General features: G+C 45.4%; 1 protein-coding gene across 1 annotated transcript in view; it reads left to right on the forward strand.

Annotated features, from left to right (window-relative positions):
• camkvl (CaM kinase-like vesicle-associated, like) overlaps window positions 1-18,753 on the forward strand; it is a 38,486-nt gene that overhangs the window by 1,331 nt on the left and 18,402 nt on the right. The gene's annotated exons all lie outside the window — the stretch shown is intronic.

An 18,753-nucleotide genomic window follows, 5' to 3' on the forward strand; every position in this document is an offset into this window, starting at 1 on the left:
TAATCACCCGGCAAATGGTGCATTAATCAACTCCCTCACGTGACAAAGTATATCGCTACTCTTTCTGTTGCCGTTGACATTTTCTGTCACTTATACTCGATTTTATATGTCCTTTAAAATTGTTTGTAATCATGAAGTTAATTTAGCCATTAGAAGGTACAAAACGTTTTGCATTCTCAGATATATTGTTTCCTCTCTGGTACATGTCATATGACGTGAATGGCTAATATTTTATGCACTGTTTTTGGTATGGGAGAGCACATGACCAAAAAAAAAAAAACTATACAATTAGGCATCCGAGTGGCAGGGGTGCAAAAACCCACTGTCTTCGTTATATATTTACTAGCTTTTGTTAAACTGCATCTTTGTGTCTTTTTTGTATCATTTCCCCTGATTATTGTTACTATGTGGATGTCTGGCCTGAAATCTAAGAATAGAATATCCTTGCTTCTGATTGGCATTTTTATGGGCAGAGATCAGCTCTTTATTTCAGGATCCCAGAGCGCCCTCTCCTACCTCTTCTTCTGAAATGTTTGTATGCTGGAAGCATACTTTTGTGTGCATGAGCAAACACCCTGAATGTGCTGAACCTGAATAGTTCCAGAACAGAGTCCAGCTGTGAAAATGGCTGACACTGTAAGCCAATTTGGCAAAAGGTTGGCCAGGGAACAGAACTTAGAGACTACACTTAAGCATCTGGATAACAGGGTGCAAAGCCCCACTGTATTTGTTTTATATTTAGTAGCTTTTGTTATTAATTTTATAATTTTTGTATCAGGGTTGCCATGGTTTTGCAGTGGTTAGCATTGTTGCCTCACACCTCTGGGACTCAGGTTTGAGTCTCTGCCAGGGTTCCATGTGCATGGAGTTTGCATATTCTCCCCATATCATGGTGGGGGGTTCCTCTGGGTACTACAGTGGGTCGGTGCCGCATCCTGGGTTGTTCTCTGTCTTGTGTCTAGAGGCTCCAGACCCCCTGCAACCCTGAATAGAACAAGTGGTTGTGTCGTTTTTCATGCTACATCAATGACCCACTGGTCACCGGCAGGCAGCATGTCCACTGCAAACCGGCAATCAGAAAATATTTACGGAAGTTAGGGCAGCAGACTACATCCTGTCTGTTGGAAAGACTGCAGCTTAGTAAGGCCAACACCCTGAGTTGAGAGACTCAACCTGAGAAACTGTCCTGAGAGCTTTTTAGTTTGGATTCCTGCCTCCTCCTCCTGTTGCTAATGCCACTCCTGCTTCTTCCTTTCCTTATCTCCATCTTTCTGACCTGCTCCTCCCGCCCAGCCCTGCTTCTCTGTGATGCACCGTGTAGCATTTGCTGAGCCAAACCATCACCCTTGGAGCTAAGGTCTTCTCCGAGTCCTTCCGTGTTCTACCCGTGCACTTGGCAAAAAAATTTTGCAACAGGTTGGGCCCCTCCCTCCAGAAGACCCCCTGCCAGCAACTCCCAGAATTCCTTAACAAAAATTATTCATTTCTTTCTGTTTTTAGGCTTCAGTTCCTCACACTTATAAGGTTTGTCACTGAAAATAAAGCTGTTGTTTGCCGACGGCTCCTTGCCGAAACACAACATTATTCTGTTCTGCGTGTCCCAAGCGAGCGTCGGCTGCCTGCTTACGCCCGTCTGTCTGGCAACTGTTGGCGTCACCGCCGGTATGAATGCTGTGTCTCAGGGCCCAAACACAGACCATCAGGAACCTAACAAACACAGAGGTTATACACCTCCCTCTCTAGACTGCCCTCACGATGCTGTGGCCTAATTATGGTTTAAGCCTTGCATTATGCTTTTTTAATTATTTAATATATTTACTGCACTCCAAGCCACTTATGCCACTGTTACTACAGGTTCGGCATACAAGTTCGTACCAAAAGACATTATTTTCATGTTTATGAACCAAAAACACATTAATTAATATAACTACTTTCTTTTACCGATGATAAAATGTTTCCATTTAGTTTCTGTTCATTTTAAATTGTGTTATGCATCTGGAATTGTAAGTAATGTTAGTTAGAATTAGCGATTATAATATTGCATTGATTTACAACTGTGGTACGCCTGGTTGGCAATGCATGTATAGTCATAAATTTTATATATATGATTACAATAAATGTGGCACCGGAGCTCCATCTATTCCCTCTTTCTGATAAAGTCTGGCAGTCTGTTTTCTTACTGAGAAGTTCGGCTGAGTCTGACTGTTTGGGTTTTATTTTGCTAAGGAGGCACACAGGTTTACATGTAATCCATTTAAATTCCTCATCACACAGGGGTCAGCAGTGGTTTCCACCTCACTGGCGAGTGTGTCCATTTGAGCCATTTTCCCATGAGGCTTGTGTTTTATACCTGTGATACCGGAGGCAGATGGTCCCCTTTCACTGGGGGCCCACCCCGCACTCAACAGCATTTTTAAGCTCTGCAAAAGGCGATTTGTGTTTGGGGTATTTGCTGCTTACCGCAATCGCGCAAGCTGGGGCAGCCTGGATGCAAGCCAAATCTTGGTAAGGTTCTGATAATCAAAGCATCTTATGTGGTTTATAATGGAAAAGTTGGCCCTTCTCTCTTAAACTTTCTGTCCTTTGTTTTGTTGTTGTTTAAGGTCAGTAGGCTTTTGCCTGTGCCGTTATGTGAGGGAATGAGCCAGGAAACACAGGTTGTTGTATCAGATGCAGTACAGAAATAGAAGACATAAGTTAATGAAAACAATAAAAACCTATAAATAAAAAAAATCACTTGGAAGAAACATGTTTTCAGAGGTTCTTGGGACTCAATTCGATGTATGATGCTGTTGGTCATGTAAACGGCCACACAGGATTAAAGGCAAAAGTGACTTGCATGCATGACGACTGGGAAGGTAAGATTAACTTTGGCTAGATGAATTTCTGTATAACCTGGTGAGGAGGGGGGCAGTTAGGATTTTAGGGGCCTTCGAGTGTTTTAATGCATCTCAGTTTAATGCTATTTCACACAGCCCACGTCAACAGGAAGAGGGAAAGTGATTAGTTGACACCATAGTACAACAACAAAATGCATCTTCTGTATTTAACCCATATATCACAGCTCATTCTGTGCCTGGGAGCAGTACTTTGCTCCCAGTATCTCAGTAGATATTTTGCTGGTTAGAGATTCAAACCAGCAATCTTTCAATTACTAGTGCATGTCTATAACCATTAGGCCACCACTGATTTGAGGACGGCTTGCTTATGAATTTGGGGAAAAAATCACTGCTGTCACAGATGTTTTGGGGGGAAGGGATGCAGTGCAGTCAAAACGTTGCCTTGTAAGAAGGGAATCGCAGTTAAGCACAGGCAGCTGCCGTTCTCCTGACTGCTTGCCTCTACAGAGCCTGCTCACATTGCGTTGCTTCATCAGCTTTGATGTCACCAAACACCAGCATCTCTGTGGTTCGCTTCTGGGAGTCTGGGAAGAGCCAAACATTTCCGGGATGTTCCATGGGATGTGGTCTCCAGGGAAAAACCAATTTCGCCTGGGAGTTTTAACACTTGCATTGAATTGTTTCGCTGGTACTTTTAACCAAGTCAGGAATTTCCCTGAATATCTCCCCAACCAGGATGGTGTGATGGCAGCACATCACGAAGAGAAGGACGATCCCTGTAGCAGCTTCAATAAATCAGGGTTTATTTGACAAAACAAGCAGAAAAGGAGAACCTTAAAACAAAAGGACCGCCAGTGGTCAAGACAGATCTAGAACAACAGAAATGAAGGCAGGGAGCAATAGCAGGATTCTAATTCTAAATGCAAGGATGAACATCTATAGGAAAACTACAGTAACTGAGAGGGTATAACAAACACATCAATACACAGGGAAATAGCCACAATGAACCAACAAGGAACGGAACAAGAATGGGCACTTAAATACGCTGCATCAAGCCTAGAGAATCATAACAAATCAACTTTCCATTAAGGGCACGGGGCAACAAGAAACTGGTGGGGTGAGTAACAGAGAGGTCACTTAACCAGAGGATCAAACGCAAACGAAAACCAAAACTAGAACAACCGAATGAACAGGAAACCAGGAGCAAAAACAAGGAACTGTAACTGAAATACCAATACCAGCATAAAATCGGGAGAACAAAAAACCAACAAACATTAAATAATAAGTAGCTGAGACTGGCCTCGAACCCACAACCAAAAAAAGGGAGCTGAAAATAGTGACCAACCTCTTGGCTTGTCAAGCCACGCAACAGCCTAGGGTATAGATAAACACACTAGGGACTTAGGGCTACAAGACAGAGGAGGGACTAGGATGGCCAGCGACACCTGCTGGCCAAATGGGGACAAACGAATGGGACTGGACCAGACAGACTGGGCTGGTTATAAGAATCAAATAGACAGATCTTTGTTTATTTAATCAAGTATGCAAATGATGGATGCTGTTTGTTCATCGTTTACCAGATAGGGGCTTCCAGACACGCTTTTTAAGTGAGCCTGGATAAAGCTGGAAACCTTTTGTTTAATGTTCTCTTTTTAGGGCATGGCTGCAGCTGTGATTCCTTTCTGGCACACTGAGAGAAAGCACCAGGTGTCTTCCCCATTGCGTCTCAGTGTTCTGCTTCTGGGCATCACCGTTGCTCTCACTGGAGGTGACCCAGTGTGATCACACATCAGGCAGCCACACTCCATGGCCCAAAGAGATTCATCCACAATGCGCCCTCAGTGGGTGGTGACAGAACGACCCCATTAACTGATTTTTAATGTTTTTACCAGCTTGGCAACATTAGTCAGAGGACTGAAACCTCTGGCCTCACAATCGAGCCCCTAATTGTTAGAGAGGAACAGAATATCAGACTGTTGCGGTCTCCTCAGTTTTTTACATCTCTAAAAAACATGAAAATCGTGTTTCTTTCCCAGCACTGATGAGATTTAACACCAGGAGATTATGACTATCAGATCGTCTCATTCTCCTGCTCACGTGCTTTTATGAAGGGGTCGTGTGTAGATGCTAAACTTTTACAGCTTCTGACCCTGATCAGGTAAATCTGACAATAATGGCAAGACACATAAATCAACAAGCTTCATGTATGTGTGGATCTCTGTCTTCCAGCCCACAGGACAGCACTACCATGTCCGAGGGTGTGGGCCATGTAAAGTGGAGGATCTGGACATGTTCTTCTGTGATTCGAGTCTCGCATATGTACTGTGCTGTAAAGCAGGGTGTGCTCCATGTCGTCCGGCCAAGCGTCTCCGTCCATAGAATCTCTGCTGATCTCTGCAGAATCAGGGCCTCTGAGGAATGTGCTGTCTGGTGACAGAGGCGCAGAGAATCTGGCCAAGTGTTGATCTGTCCCACTTGGTAGCATTTCCAAAGCCGCTTCATCATTTCCGAGTGGTATTTCAGCAGTTTTACACACAGGAAGTACAAGGAAACATATTACCTGGAAATTGTGCATGCTTGATTTCTGGCTGTTATTGTAAAGCCCGCAAGGCTTAACTGTAAATGATGATAATGACGTATAAATCTGGTTTTCATTCACTTCCCCCCCAAGCTGTTAGAGGTGAAAAAAGGGAGGAAGCGGTATGTTAATTTCTTAATTAGTTTCAACATTATGCTTATTTGCATGTTTACCTTCAGCCTACTTATTTTCAGGAGAGGGAATGTAGCTCATAGATAATACATGTAGACCCACCCAAGGTCAAACACTGCATCTCCATCAACTTAATTGTTGTAAAATGATCAGTGAGCTTTACAATGTATTGCCGTCCATTCATAGGACCAAGACTAGAGATGCACTGATCACAATTTTCTTGGCCGATTCCAATTTCCGATATTTTTGCAAGTGTCACTGGCCAATACCAATTTTTGCCGAAGAACTATAATTGACAGCATATGCCAATAAAAATAAGCCTTTCTTCAATGCAAATTTTTCTTTTCATAATAAAACAAATTGTTAAATGTGTGTATGACGTGCTGCATGCGTAAAGCGGACCAGTTTGGTATCGGAAATACATGAGACTGATTGGCCAGGCTCCAGTCTGGGCTGGACATGCTGAACATCGGATGATTCTGGTCTCTGGTCAGTCGATCGTTGCATATCTAACCAGGAATCATTCTTTGACCTGTCAACAGAAGGGATTGACAGAGACATTTATTTAGCAGATACTTCTCTTCCAAGCATCATACCAGCGAGGATCAGAGAGCATCAGTGTCCCTAGATCATCTGGGGTTAATGAACTTGGGCCTAAGGGCTCCCTTTGCCTACTACGAGGCTTGAACCAGTGACCTTCTGAGTACAGACACAGAGTCCTAACCACAGAGACCCCCCCACCGCCATGATGAAAAACATCCTAGGTGTTTTGGAACCCCCACCACCACCAATTTTTTTGGTATATAAAAGATACAGTTCAGAAATTATAGTAAGGTAGTTAAGGGAACTAGCAGGAGACCTACATGTTGATGCTGAGAAGACCTGTTCACAGAACAGGTGGCGAACAGCTGACTTCTGCTGTTTCGGCAAGAGCAAGTGTGTGTTTGTTTTACAGTGTTGGAATGGGTTTGCAAAGTGTGGGTCAGTTTATTTTAGCTCATGAAAAATGTTGAGTGTGAACAGCGTCTGAATGAGCCCCGTGTGAGTTTGGCGCCAAGGACGCGGTCCTTATGGCTCACCCATTTAGTCTCTCTTCTCCTGCTTTACTTGGGCTGCTATCTGAACGTCTCCCTCTAGCAAAACATGTTCTCTATAGATTTTGTTCAGCTTAGAATGATTGTCATACTCAACTGATATCGATTATAGATACGTAATCAGAGAGGTCACTGAGTAGCCGGGATGACATAGCTTAGAAGGGCAGGGGGGTTATGGGATAGCCTGTCCACGGTCAAAGGTAACAAGACACGTCACACCAAGATGATCTGTTGCCCTGAGGTTTGGCCTGTAACATTGCCTACGTTCACACTGCCATGCTGAAGTGACTGAAATCGGATTTTTTTCCCTTAATGTGACATAGATCTGATTTTTTCAGGGCTGTGTGGACATGCAAATCTGATCTTTTCAAATCAAATTTGTCACTTTCATACTGTATGTGGTACTGAATCGCATACGTATCCGATTCGCGGCCATGCGACCTGAATGTGAACGCTCAGATCGGAATTCATGTGGCTTTTTGCTTATATGCATGTGCTGACATCATCAGCCTGCGCCGGCAGGCTCGTACCCACACATCTCTTTGTGCAGCAGTTCCAGCAATAACTGCGAAAACAGAAAAAGCTAGCTGCCTGACTTTTTCTCCTTTTCGACCTGCTCATGTACAGCTGAGTCATTGTTTGTCGTCCTCCAGAGCAAAGTGTGATACATGCGTGAGCTACTAACGCCTCCATTTTTAATGCCATGAGTCGTCCCACAGATATGACGTTTTTTATGGTTGGTGACGCAGTTGATCCGTGTAAAAACGTATCAATGTGCGCATGCGTGACGTTTCGGAGGACCGATGCATTCACATTACAGTCAGATACAGGTCACTTGTAGTTATGAATGTGAACCGTCAAGATAGACAAATCCGATCTGAGCAAAGAATCGGAATTGAACGATGTGGCTGGCCGTGTCAACGTAGCCATTGTCTCCTGTGCCAGTCATGGAATTGTGTGCCGAAGCAGAGATGAGTGTGGGTGATGGTTCTGAGTTCACAGCAAGTCTAAGAGCGTGAGCCTTCATCAGAGAATGGCACGTATCACACCGACATGCACACACCCTTTCCATTGTCAGACATGTCAGTGTCATTTCTTCATCATCTCTTCCTGCTTTTTTTCTCCAGTTTTCGCACAATGCCTTGTGCCCTGCACTCCCTGATGTCGCTGCGCTCCTTATCTCTCTCCTTTAAATCTCTCTCTGAGTCCCCCTTAAAATAACCAGAACTGTTATTTATAGGTCGGTCGCTCTAAAAAAGCAGGCAGACTGAGAAACAGAAATGGTAGCGGAGTAGGGCATGGAGGCGGGGGGTGAGATTAGACACAAAGGCTGAGGCTATGGAGGGGCGTGAGTGGTGCTGGACACTAACCTCCTGGGAAGTGCCCACTCTTCTTCAGAGGTAAGACCACCAGTGGCAGGGTCCCACCATGCTTTAGATCAGATGTGGATTCCAGAAGTATTTGGAGATAATGACCCCCATCCCCATGCCACTTAGTGTCTTCCACTCACCTTTTCAGCAGGTACAGGACGGCCAGTTCTCAGCGTGTCCCGTCCTGTTTGTTGGAAAGCTTTCTGTCCTGGGCTGTCGCCGTAACGGACCACGGAGCAGGGGACACTCAGGACATGCTGCCAGAGGAAGCCCGTTAATTAAACTTCCTCCAACAAAGAAATGGCAGGGAAGCCACTGGTAGCACAATTTTTTTTTGCACAAGTGAATTTTCTATAAGTCAACAGTTAAAATGCGAGCAAGGTGTGTTTCTGTTCATTGATGTTGTGCAAATAATACTTGTCATTTATTATCGTGCAAAATTAAGATCTCACACGTCACACGTCTCACACGTCAACATGGAGCAGGCTATCAATGACTTAGGAGCTCTAGAAGAACTAATCATTTTGTCTTATGTCCTGCGTATCGACTTATTGGGCAAGTTGTGTTTCCATTGCGGTTTGGCACATTCTTTTTCAGCTCACCGCAGAAACCACCTGAAGCGAGCATAAAAACTTTTTTTTTTCAATATTTAAAGGCTTTTTTTTCTAAATTTGTGTGTTTCCATTAACGTGTTTTTAGTTTCCATCTTCAAAACGCACTAAATCTAGGTCAGTGGAAATGGCAGTGGCGTGTCGATGTGCAGAATTTGGGCTGACAGATGCTTGTCAGTTTGGCACATCTCTCAGGAGATGGGTCCTTCAGATGGGACCAGCTTCCCCGCTGTTGTCTCCTGTTAACATCTTTGCTGTGAGCTTCTTCATGCCCCCTGTGATTGTTGCCTTGCATCTCTTCAGGGATCATCTCTAGACTAGAACTGGGAGATTGTTGTTTCAAACAGAGTGGTTTTGTCAACAGAATTTTCCACCATGAGAAATGAAACGGATAGAGCCAGCAGGACAGAGAAGAGGGGTTTACATGAGAACCACTATAACCCACGGCTCTGAACGACGTGGCAGTCAGAGCTGATTCCACAAAGACTTCATTAACAAACTTTTGTCTCCAAGCAAGACTTGCAAGACTGTTTCCTTTGACAGTGGAGAAGTCAGGGTCTCTCTGGTTACTTTCCTAGAACAATCCAATATTTTTTGACGTGTTTGTGAAGCGGACCTCTCCCTTGAAGCTTGGAGGTTTGTTTACCTTCACACCCTTGCCTTGGGCCTCTTCATTTTTCTTCACTCTGTTCCAACCCCCAACCCCCCAACATTTCCCAGTATCCCCCATCACGAATTCCCCCCACCTGATTCTTTCCCATTTCTTTCTAAAGCCCCGTCAGTCCCAGGAGATCTGCTGACCCAATTTGTGTCAGAAGGCAGGCTGTGTACACACATGCATGTCCCCGTATTGACTTAGTCAAACCTGCTCCGGGATCATGGAGGTTCTCTTCATTGTACCTGTTATCTGATACCTTTCACAACCGGTGTCAGTGAGGAAACAGATCGAATCTCCTGCACATTTCAATGCATGTTCCCCTGTCACCATGGAGATCGATGAGAATTTGGATTTTCTGATGAATTGGCTCTGTGTAATCAAAGCTTCAACGTAAGTGTGCTAAAAATGGAAGGGTGAGCGTCCAGAAGGCAATGGGGTCCATTTCAGTCCCTGTCCAAGGAGGGACATCCAGCCAGCAGACTGTTACTGACAGTCACATGGTGGGGGTGTGTTTGCGCACCTGCCCCATTTTCCCGACCAATTGAAAATGCCCCCCCTTGGAGACCCTTTTCATTACTGGATGATTACGCAAAATTTACCCCAGTCGGCAGAATTAACCAAGGTGGACGTCCCACGCCCCTCTCCAGCTATGCCCCCCCTCCCCCATTCGAATACCTTCCCATTGAACAGTCAGGTATAAGCTGGGCAACAGAATCATCCCAGTGAATGAGTGACTAAATGTGTGAAGGGGTAAAATTATGCCTGTGGGCTCCTCGTCAGCAGATATGTTTGAAGTGTGCTATTTGCCTCACTTGCACGTTGCTTTGGATGTATGCACTTGCTAAATGAAAGGAAACATAAATGTATAACATACAGTAAGTAGCTCAGACTATGGAAATGCAACAGGCCAGGAAAGTCAGAATAACATTTCAATATGTATATAAACCAAGTTCTTTGTAATGCACTATACGGACAAAATGGACACACCTCTGTATAAACACGGCGCATGTGGCAGGGCAACCAGGCCATCACCAACTACAGGGCATCTCCACCTGCCTGTGACGGTGAGGCCTCTCTTCCAGACGTGCTGAATAGCTTCTACGCACAGTTTGAAGCCCAAAACAGCATGGCAGTGAGGAAGTCCATCCCACCTCCCAACGACCAGGTGCTCTATCTGACCGTGGCTGATGTGAGGAAAACTCTGCTTAGAGTCAATCCGCGGAAAGCTGCTGGACCAGACAACATCCCTGGTTCTGTGCTCAGAGGATGTGCAGAACAGCTGGCTGATGTCCTCACAAACATCTACAACATCTCTCTGAGCACCACAGTCATCCCAACATGCTTCAAAACCACCACCATCATCCCCGTGCCAAAGAAGTCTTCAGTGTCCTGCCTCGATGACTATCGTCCCGTTGCACTCACACCCATCATCCTGAAGTGCTTCGAGAGGCTCGTCATGAGGCGCATCAAGTCCCAACTGCCACCCTCACTGGACCCCCTGCAGTTTGGTTTGCATACCGTCCCAACCGCTCTATGGACGATGCCATCACCACCACCCTTCATCTGGCCCTCACCCATCTAGACAAAAAGGACACTTATGTGAGAATGCTGTTCATAGACTTCAGTTCAGCATTCAACACCATCGTTCCTCAGCATCTGATCGGGAAGCTGAGACTGCTGGGCTTAAACACCTCTCTCTGTAACTGGGGCCTGGACTTCCTGACTGGGAGACCTCAGTCAGTTAGAATCGGGAGCAACATCACCAGCACCATCACGCTGAACACGGGAGCCCCCCAGGGCTGTGTGCTCAGCCCTCTACTTTTCACGCTGCTGACCCATGACTGTGCAGCAATGCACAGCTCAAACCACATAATAAAGTTCGCCAATGACACAACTGTGGTGGGTTTGATCAGCGGGAAAGATGAGGCTGCATACAGAGAGGAGGTGTGATGGCTGGCGGACTGGTGCAGAGCCAACAATCTTTCCCTGAACGTGGACAAAACAAAGGAGGTGGTTGTCGACTTCAGGAGGGCACAGCGATATCACTCCCCGCTGAGCATCGGCGGTTCCTCGGTGGGGATCGTCCAGAGCACCATGTTCCGTGGTGTCCACATCACGGAGAACCTCGCATGGACCCTCAACACCAGCTCCATTGCCAAGAAGGCCCAGCAGCGTCTCTACTTCCTGCAGAGACTGAGGAGAGCGCACCTTCTACCCCCAATCCTCACCATGATTTATAGAGGGACCATAGAGAGCATTCTCTGTGGCTGCATCACAGCCTGGTATGAGAATTGCAGCATCTCGGACCACAAGACCCTACAGAGGATTGTGAGGACGGCCGAGACGATCATTGGGGTCTCTCTCCCTTCTATTACAGACATCTACACCACACGCAGCATCCGCAAAGCCATCAGCATTGTTGATCACCCCACACACCCCTCACACACACTCTTCTCCCTCCTCCCGTCTGGCAAAAGGTTCCGTAGCATACGGGCCTCCACTGGCAGAACGGGGAACAGCTTCTTCCCTCAGGCCATCAGACTCCTCAACCGGAACTGAACACAATCCACCCCCCCCCCCCACACACACACATCTGTATATACTATTTATTGTTATTTATTGCCTCTCAACTCTTTACTCTTTTATACCACGGCATTTTTGCACAAATAACCCTCGCTGCTACCATACAGTAACTCTACTATTAATTTGCACTGTATGTCGTCGTCTGCTTCGTGCCCATTGCTTCCGGGATAGGCTCCGGACCCCCCGCGACCCAGTAGGATAAGCAGTTTGGAAAATGGATGGATGGATGGATGGATGTATGTCGTGTCTTGTCAATTTGTACTGTTATGCTTGTGTCCTGTCTGCACTTATGATGCTGCTCTGTCTTTGTCCTGCTCTGTGTTGCTCCATGGTCCTGGAGGAACTTTATCTCATTTCTCTATATACTGTGTGTATGGTTGAAATGACAATTAAACCTACTTGACTTGACTTGACTTTCATTCAGACCCATTGTCACAGGTATATAAAATCAAGCATTAGCCATGCAGTCAGGTTTACAAACATTTGTGAAAGAATGGGTCAGTCTGTAGAGCTCAGTGAATTCAAGTATGGTGCTGTCATAGGGTGCCACTCTGCAATAAGTCAGCTTGTGTATAATGTCATATCTGCTAGATATTTCACGGTCAGCTGTAAGTGGTATTATTGCAATATGGAATCATTTAGGAACAACAGAAACTCAGCCATGAAGTGACACATAATGTAAAGCAATGGGGTTGCCGAGTGCTCGGGTGCATAGTGCATAAAAGAGTTACAGACTTCCTCTGGCATTAACCCCAGAACAGAGACTGTCATCCTGAAGCTTCATGGATTGGGCTTCCATGGCTGAGCAGCTAGATGCAAACCTCACATCACTTAAGTCAAAGCCAAGCATCAGATGGAGTGATGTACAGCACTCTGCCACTGGACTCTGGAGCAGTGGAAATGTGTTCTGTGGAGTGACGAATCACGCATCTCTGTCTGATAGTCTGATGGATGAGCCTGGATTTGGCAGATGTCAAGAGAATGTCACCTACCTGAATGCAATGTGCCAACTGTAAAGTTTGGTGGAGGAGGGATAATGGTATGGGGTTGTTTTTTGGGGATTGGGCTAGACCACTTAGTTCCAGTGAAGGGAACTCTTAATGCTTCAGCATTCCGGGACATATTGGACAATTCTATGCTTCCAATTTTGTGGGAATAGTTTGGGGAAGGCCCGATTCTGTTCCAGCATGACTGTACACAAAGCATGGTCCATAAACACATGGTCGAGTGAGTTTGGTGTGGAAGAACTTGACTGGTTCGCACAGAACCCTGAACTCAACCCCATCGAACACCTTTGGGATGAACTAGAATGGAAATTGCAAGCCAGGCCACCAAGTCCAACACCAGTGCCTGACCTCACTAATACGTCTTTGGATGAATGGGCAAAAATTCCCCCAGACATACTCCATAAACTTGTGGAAAACCTTCCCAGAAGAGTGACAGCTGTTATTGCTGCAATGGGGGGGGGGGGGAACCAACTGCATACTAATGCTTACAGATTAAGAATGGGATGTCATAAAATTCCTGCAGGTGTAATGGCCAGGTGTCCCAGGGCTTTTTTCCATATAGTGTCGCTCCAGTAAATGTAAAGACTATATTTTTTCCTTCGCAACTCTATTCAGCAATGAGTCATGAAAGTCTTAAAGAAGTCTGTTATGGAAGATGTAAAAAATGGCAGTACGGGGGTCTGTGAAGCATGCTGTTAGGGTCAGTTGAGGTGAAAGCTGTGTTCTGTGTGTGGGTGAAGAGCCGATAAACTGTCTCTATTTTAAACCGTGATGTGCATCGCAACTGGATAGAAACGCTTCAGTGGACCGTGACAAGGCCGTGGGGCAGTGAACGCACAGCAGAGCTGGTAGAAGCCTGACTTTGAGGCCTTGGCATATGCGGTTGAGAAAGGGGTCAGAATATGGAGGTGGAGTAAGACACCCGGGGAGGGGGGTGGCAGTGTGGCCCTTTAAGCGCCCAGGATGAACTTTCTGACGGTTGTGGGTTCGTGTGGTATAGCAAAGCCTTCACATTCTGACAGAAAGCTTGTTTGACACAGAGAAGTGCTCTTACAGGCCACAAAGTACAGAAGTACAGAACTACTCACTTGTGTGCGGCTGGTGTGAATATTTAACTTCAGACGGAGGAAGTAGGTTATATTACTGGGCTGTATTTCCGGGTGGAACAGCGTGACTTTTAATTCAGTTAATTTTCCCTGTAACTTCAGGACATTACATTTATAGCTTGTTTAATAAAAGTATTAAGTAGTAGATGTTGCTCAAACCCTAAGCATCCTGTTGTAAGACAGACACAGGCTTAGATCTCAGTGGAAACGGAAATGAATTTGACCCCATAATCAATTTTATATGATGGGTGAGCGATGAGATTTACTCATCAGTAAGGAGGGCAGCTATTTACAAGGAAGCTGGAGTCATTATACTTAGCTATGGAATGGAGAGACTCTCTCTACTTGAACACAGTGAAACAAAAAATGCAAATGAGATGCCGAGTCTCTGGTAGACAGTTTATGTAGAAAGGCACTTTGATGTGGTACCAAGGGGAGGAAAGGCGAGGGAGAGACCAATATCAACACTGCTTTCCAAATGAAACTACTTCCTCGATTTTACTAATGATTCACTGTGAGTACTGAAGTTGTCAGGAAATATCAGTAGTGCATTTCCCTCGTGAGCTGTGGTAGTTCTGGGAAGCTTTGGACACTCAGAGCTCGACTGGCATTCGGGGATGAAGCAGTGGCTCAGAGTTCTGGTTCTGTAAGGGCAAAGATGGTGTGGACCAGGTAGAGCCTGTTACCCTCAAGGCTGTTAGCGGGGTCCGAAGGGAATGTTCTGTTTATCGTCATGATTGGTTCCACACCTGAAAAGTTCAGGATTTTTCCTAAAACGGGACTCGGGGGAAGATGGTGGTGCAGAAGGTAGTGTTATCGTTCGGCAGCTGGAGGGTTGCAGGTTCAAGCTCTGGTTCCTCCTGACCCCCTCAAAGTGTCCTTGAGCAAGACACTGAACCCCAAATTGCTCCTGGTGAATATGAGCCATAAAATGTAAAACGCTTTGAGTACTCATACTGTAGGAGTAGAAAAGCGCTATATAAATGCAGTACATTTACTATTTACTTGTGTCAGTAATGTTCATCAGGGTCAAAGAACTCCTTTTTCAGGGAGACCCAGAAAATCTGAAACTTTCTATATGGATTAATGTGTTCCAGTTCTTCCCTGCCCTTATTTTAATATGTAACATTAACCATTGAACTCAGCACATAAATGGAGATGAGAGTCAACAGTTCAGTATTATGTGCACGTGCAGAGGTTGTCTGGGAATCTGCTGAAAACATATGTATTGTTAAACCCCTCATACTTTGTCTGTTCTCCTCTGTTCAAATTTATTAGCAGAAATAAGCACTTATAAATGAAGTAAACAGAGTCTGCATAAAAATAATCCACAGGCCTGTTCATTATCTGCACTCGAATGCCCTGTGGTGCATCTAGTTGCCAGGCAAGTCCGAGAATCCTCTCATTAGGAGACCTGACAGACCCAAACACATTTAATTCAACGTTTGCCTTCGATTTATGCCGTATCGTTAAGTAATGAGCCATTTTACTGCTCTTTTCTTAATGGGCTGTAATACATTTCTGAAATGGTGCATCAAGTTCGTGTCGCGAGCATTTGGTCACTTCTTGGAGTCAGAGGACGCCCTGCATCCTGCTCAGATGTCCCTAGCTGTTCCAACAGCACAAGCTGCCATTTGTTGCCTCCTAGGTTCTTCGGAAGCTAGTAAACTTCTATCTGCATCACGGCTGAAAGCCCTCTGTGTCCCGTTTCTGCCCCCCGCCAAAATGGGCTTTTTCAAGATCTCCATCCTCATAAAAGCCAGTGACAGGTGTAGGTAAGGACAGAGCAGCAATTTGAGCTAATAATCTAGATGTACGGCCGTGCCAGCAAGCAGGGAAGCAGCCCCGCTGTCAGGGCCTGGGGGGGCTCGTTTAAACCGAGGCTGGAGGCAAAACCCAATTAGCGACAGAGAGAGGAGCAAGAAAGAAGCCAAGAAGGAGCGGAGAGGAAGGCCAGCTGACACAAATGAAAATCCAAGATGGAGTGGGGAGGAGATGCAAGGGAAAAGGAGGGGCAGCTGAACAGCAGCGGGAGAGAAACATTAAAAATGGATGAGAAATACGGCTCTCGTTAGGTGGCGAAATGTGTGTGGATTCTCACTTGCCAGTTAACAGTTGCCACCACTATTAGGAAGCAGTTTCTTGGGAACTGTGGCACATCAAAGCTGAGAAATAACAAGGCCCATACCCGTGGTCGTTAGCCTGTTGGTATGCTCCGTGTGCACACGCCCCCCTGCTTGGGCCCCAAATGGGTGCTGCTTCCTCCAGATACGCTGTGCATGCCCTCTGTGACACGTGAGAGTGACCCAGGGAGAAAGATCCCACGTTAATGGCAGGAACTACATTCAGACAATGGCTACTTATCGTCCTGCTGCTGTCCTATAGGTGCTGGTTTCTGTGAGCTTATAACATGGAAACAGGTACACAGAGCGTATCACGGGAGTGGAGAAGCACAGTAAATCGCATCGTGGTGTGTCACAGCCCGTCTGCCTTCCCTTGGTCTAGCGGCCATTTTCACATTCATGATGACAGTAAAGACGCTCCCAGGGTCACGATGGTCTGCGTTACAATATTGCGACTTTACGATGGGTAAATGTTCCTCACTTTCAGTACGTCATCCAATAAATTACATGAGATATTCAGCAGTTCATTATAAATTAAGGTTTGTGTTAATGATTTTGCCCAACAATAAGCTTATGTTAGTGTTCTAAGGTAAGGCTAGGCTATGATGTTTGTTAGGTTAGGTGTACTGAATTAAAATGCATTTTCGCCTTACGATATTTTTGCCTTACAAAAGGTTTATTGGCACGTAACGCCATCATAACTGTATGATATTTAACGTTGGCTTTGAATTCACTGCGCTTTTTATCCGTAATGCCCCTTCCATCACTAATTTGGGCCCTTATGGGTAGAATGTATGTTGATGGTCATTCGGTTCTTAGCTTTAAGATGATTAGCCTTGGAAGACTCACTTGAAAGGATGCTGGCTGTCCAAACTCGCAGCAAAGGCAGGTCAGGAAAAGAGAAATGTTCAACCAATAACTTTAATAAGATTTCCCCCATCCCCAGTGAGCCAGGAGTCAGTGAAAATACCTTTATATGCTCTGCATTTTTAATACGTTCAGATGTTACTCATTTTCATTGCTGCCACAGAACACACTTCTCTTTATTAAAATTGGTGTCTCTGATGATTTCTGTCCAGTAATTGCCTGTTGTTATGGAAATAATGGAAGCCTCATGATTCACAACGGCGCTCTTATGAGCAAAGAGGAAATGACTGCTTGAACTTGCAGGAAGGTTGTGATTACAAGGTAGCTAGACAAGTAACATTAGTGCAACACAGATATGCTTCTTAAATACCTCCTGTGTGCATTTCAAGTAGGTATTCAGTGAATCAGCTTTAAGTTCTTAACATTAATTTGTCTAGCACTTGTTTTCAGCTTGTTCATTTGCCAAGATGCACGTGAGAGAAAATACGGCAACAGCTAACACCGGTCTCTCGGTCTAACGTTTTATCCTTTCACAACACGTTTTTCTAACGTCAACTGTAACCAAGCAACAAATCGAGATCAGTTACTCTGCCCTGTGTATGAAGCAGAGGGAGGAGGATCCATAATCTGACCTCAGACCAGTTTCTGCTGGAATTCTGAGTCTCCAGGTCCCCTATAACAGCCGCAGATCTTCGCCCACCATTTTCAGTGCCTTGGTCCGTACTCTGGGTGTCTCACTGAGGGTCACATGGAAATGCCCTCTCCCCGTCGGAACCTTTTTTTCTCCGTCTGCGAACCAGTTTCATCCCGTTTCTCTTTTAGTATTCCTGATGCATACTTATTGCTTCTGGCTTTGTTAGAGCTGAAGCCTATAATGATGTAGGAATCCTTGAGCTGTTTGACCCCCGGTCACTATTCGCCCTGTCTAGACATTTACCTGTTTTCTGTGTTTAGATTGAAAAAGGGAAAGAAGAATATTTTCTTGATTTGGGTCTGAAAGTCAGAGTACCACACCGAATGTAAATACTAATGGTCACCTACATCGTGAAATGGCTTCTGAAAAATTAAGTGATTTGATTACTCCTAATTAAGCAGGATTCAAATTTTGTGCTGCCTTTTGAAGATCTCTGGTGGGTCAGATCTAGTGCTGGCAATTTGCAGAAATTCTTCGGGATCTGTATGTGGTGACGGTAATTAGGGGCCGCGTTCTGCATCTCTCTGGAAACCTCGTTACTTATGATGTGGGGGTTCCGAAGAGCGACAGTGAGTGTCCCAGCCGCCCAAGACCTTCTGTCGCTTTTCACCCCTGATTTTCTTTTACTCATTTTTTTCCCCCATCTTTGTCTTCTGACAGCGTTTATATCTCCTTCACATCTCATCATCCATCCACCTATATTGTTTCTTCATTCCTCCTCATCAACAGCCCCCAAAGTCGGTGTGAACCCCCCCCCCCCTTCGGTATGCTTCAAAGCGAGTCGGGCGGCTGCGGACACCATGCACCCGATCGCAGAAGCTCAGGGCCCGTCCTGCAGTGCTCTGCCTCTCGTTTGCCGCCTGTTAGAGCATGAAAGTTTCTGAGACATATTTTGATCCGGTTCATTATTTACTATTCCTGTCACAAAGACAGCATGGACGTACCATGGTGCTAAACTTGTCACAGTTGGCAAAAAAAAAGCACCTCCACCTTGACTGGGTCTTGCGTTCATTTCCTTCTTTGTTTATTCCCAGGACTGAAGGCCTGGCAGTTAGGATGGGAGTTAAGCCTATAGGCAGGTCATTATAAG

This window comes from Brienomyrus brachyistius, chromosome 8, assembly GCF_023856365.1.
Source record: "Brienomyrus brachyistius isolate T26 chromosome 8, BBRACH_0.4, whole genome shotgun sequence".
Lineage (NCBI taxonomy): Eukaryota > Metazoa > Chordata > Actinopteri > Osteoglossiformes > Mormyridae > Brienomyrus > Brienomyrus brachyistius.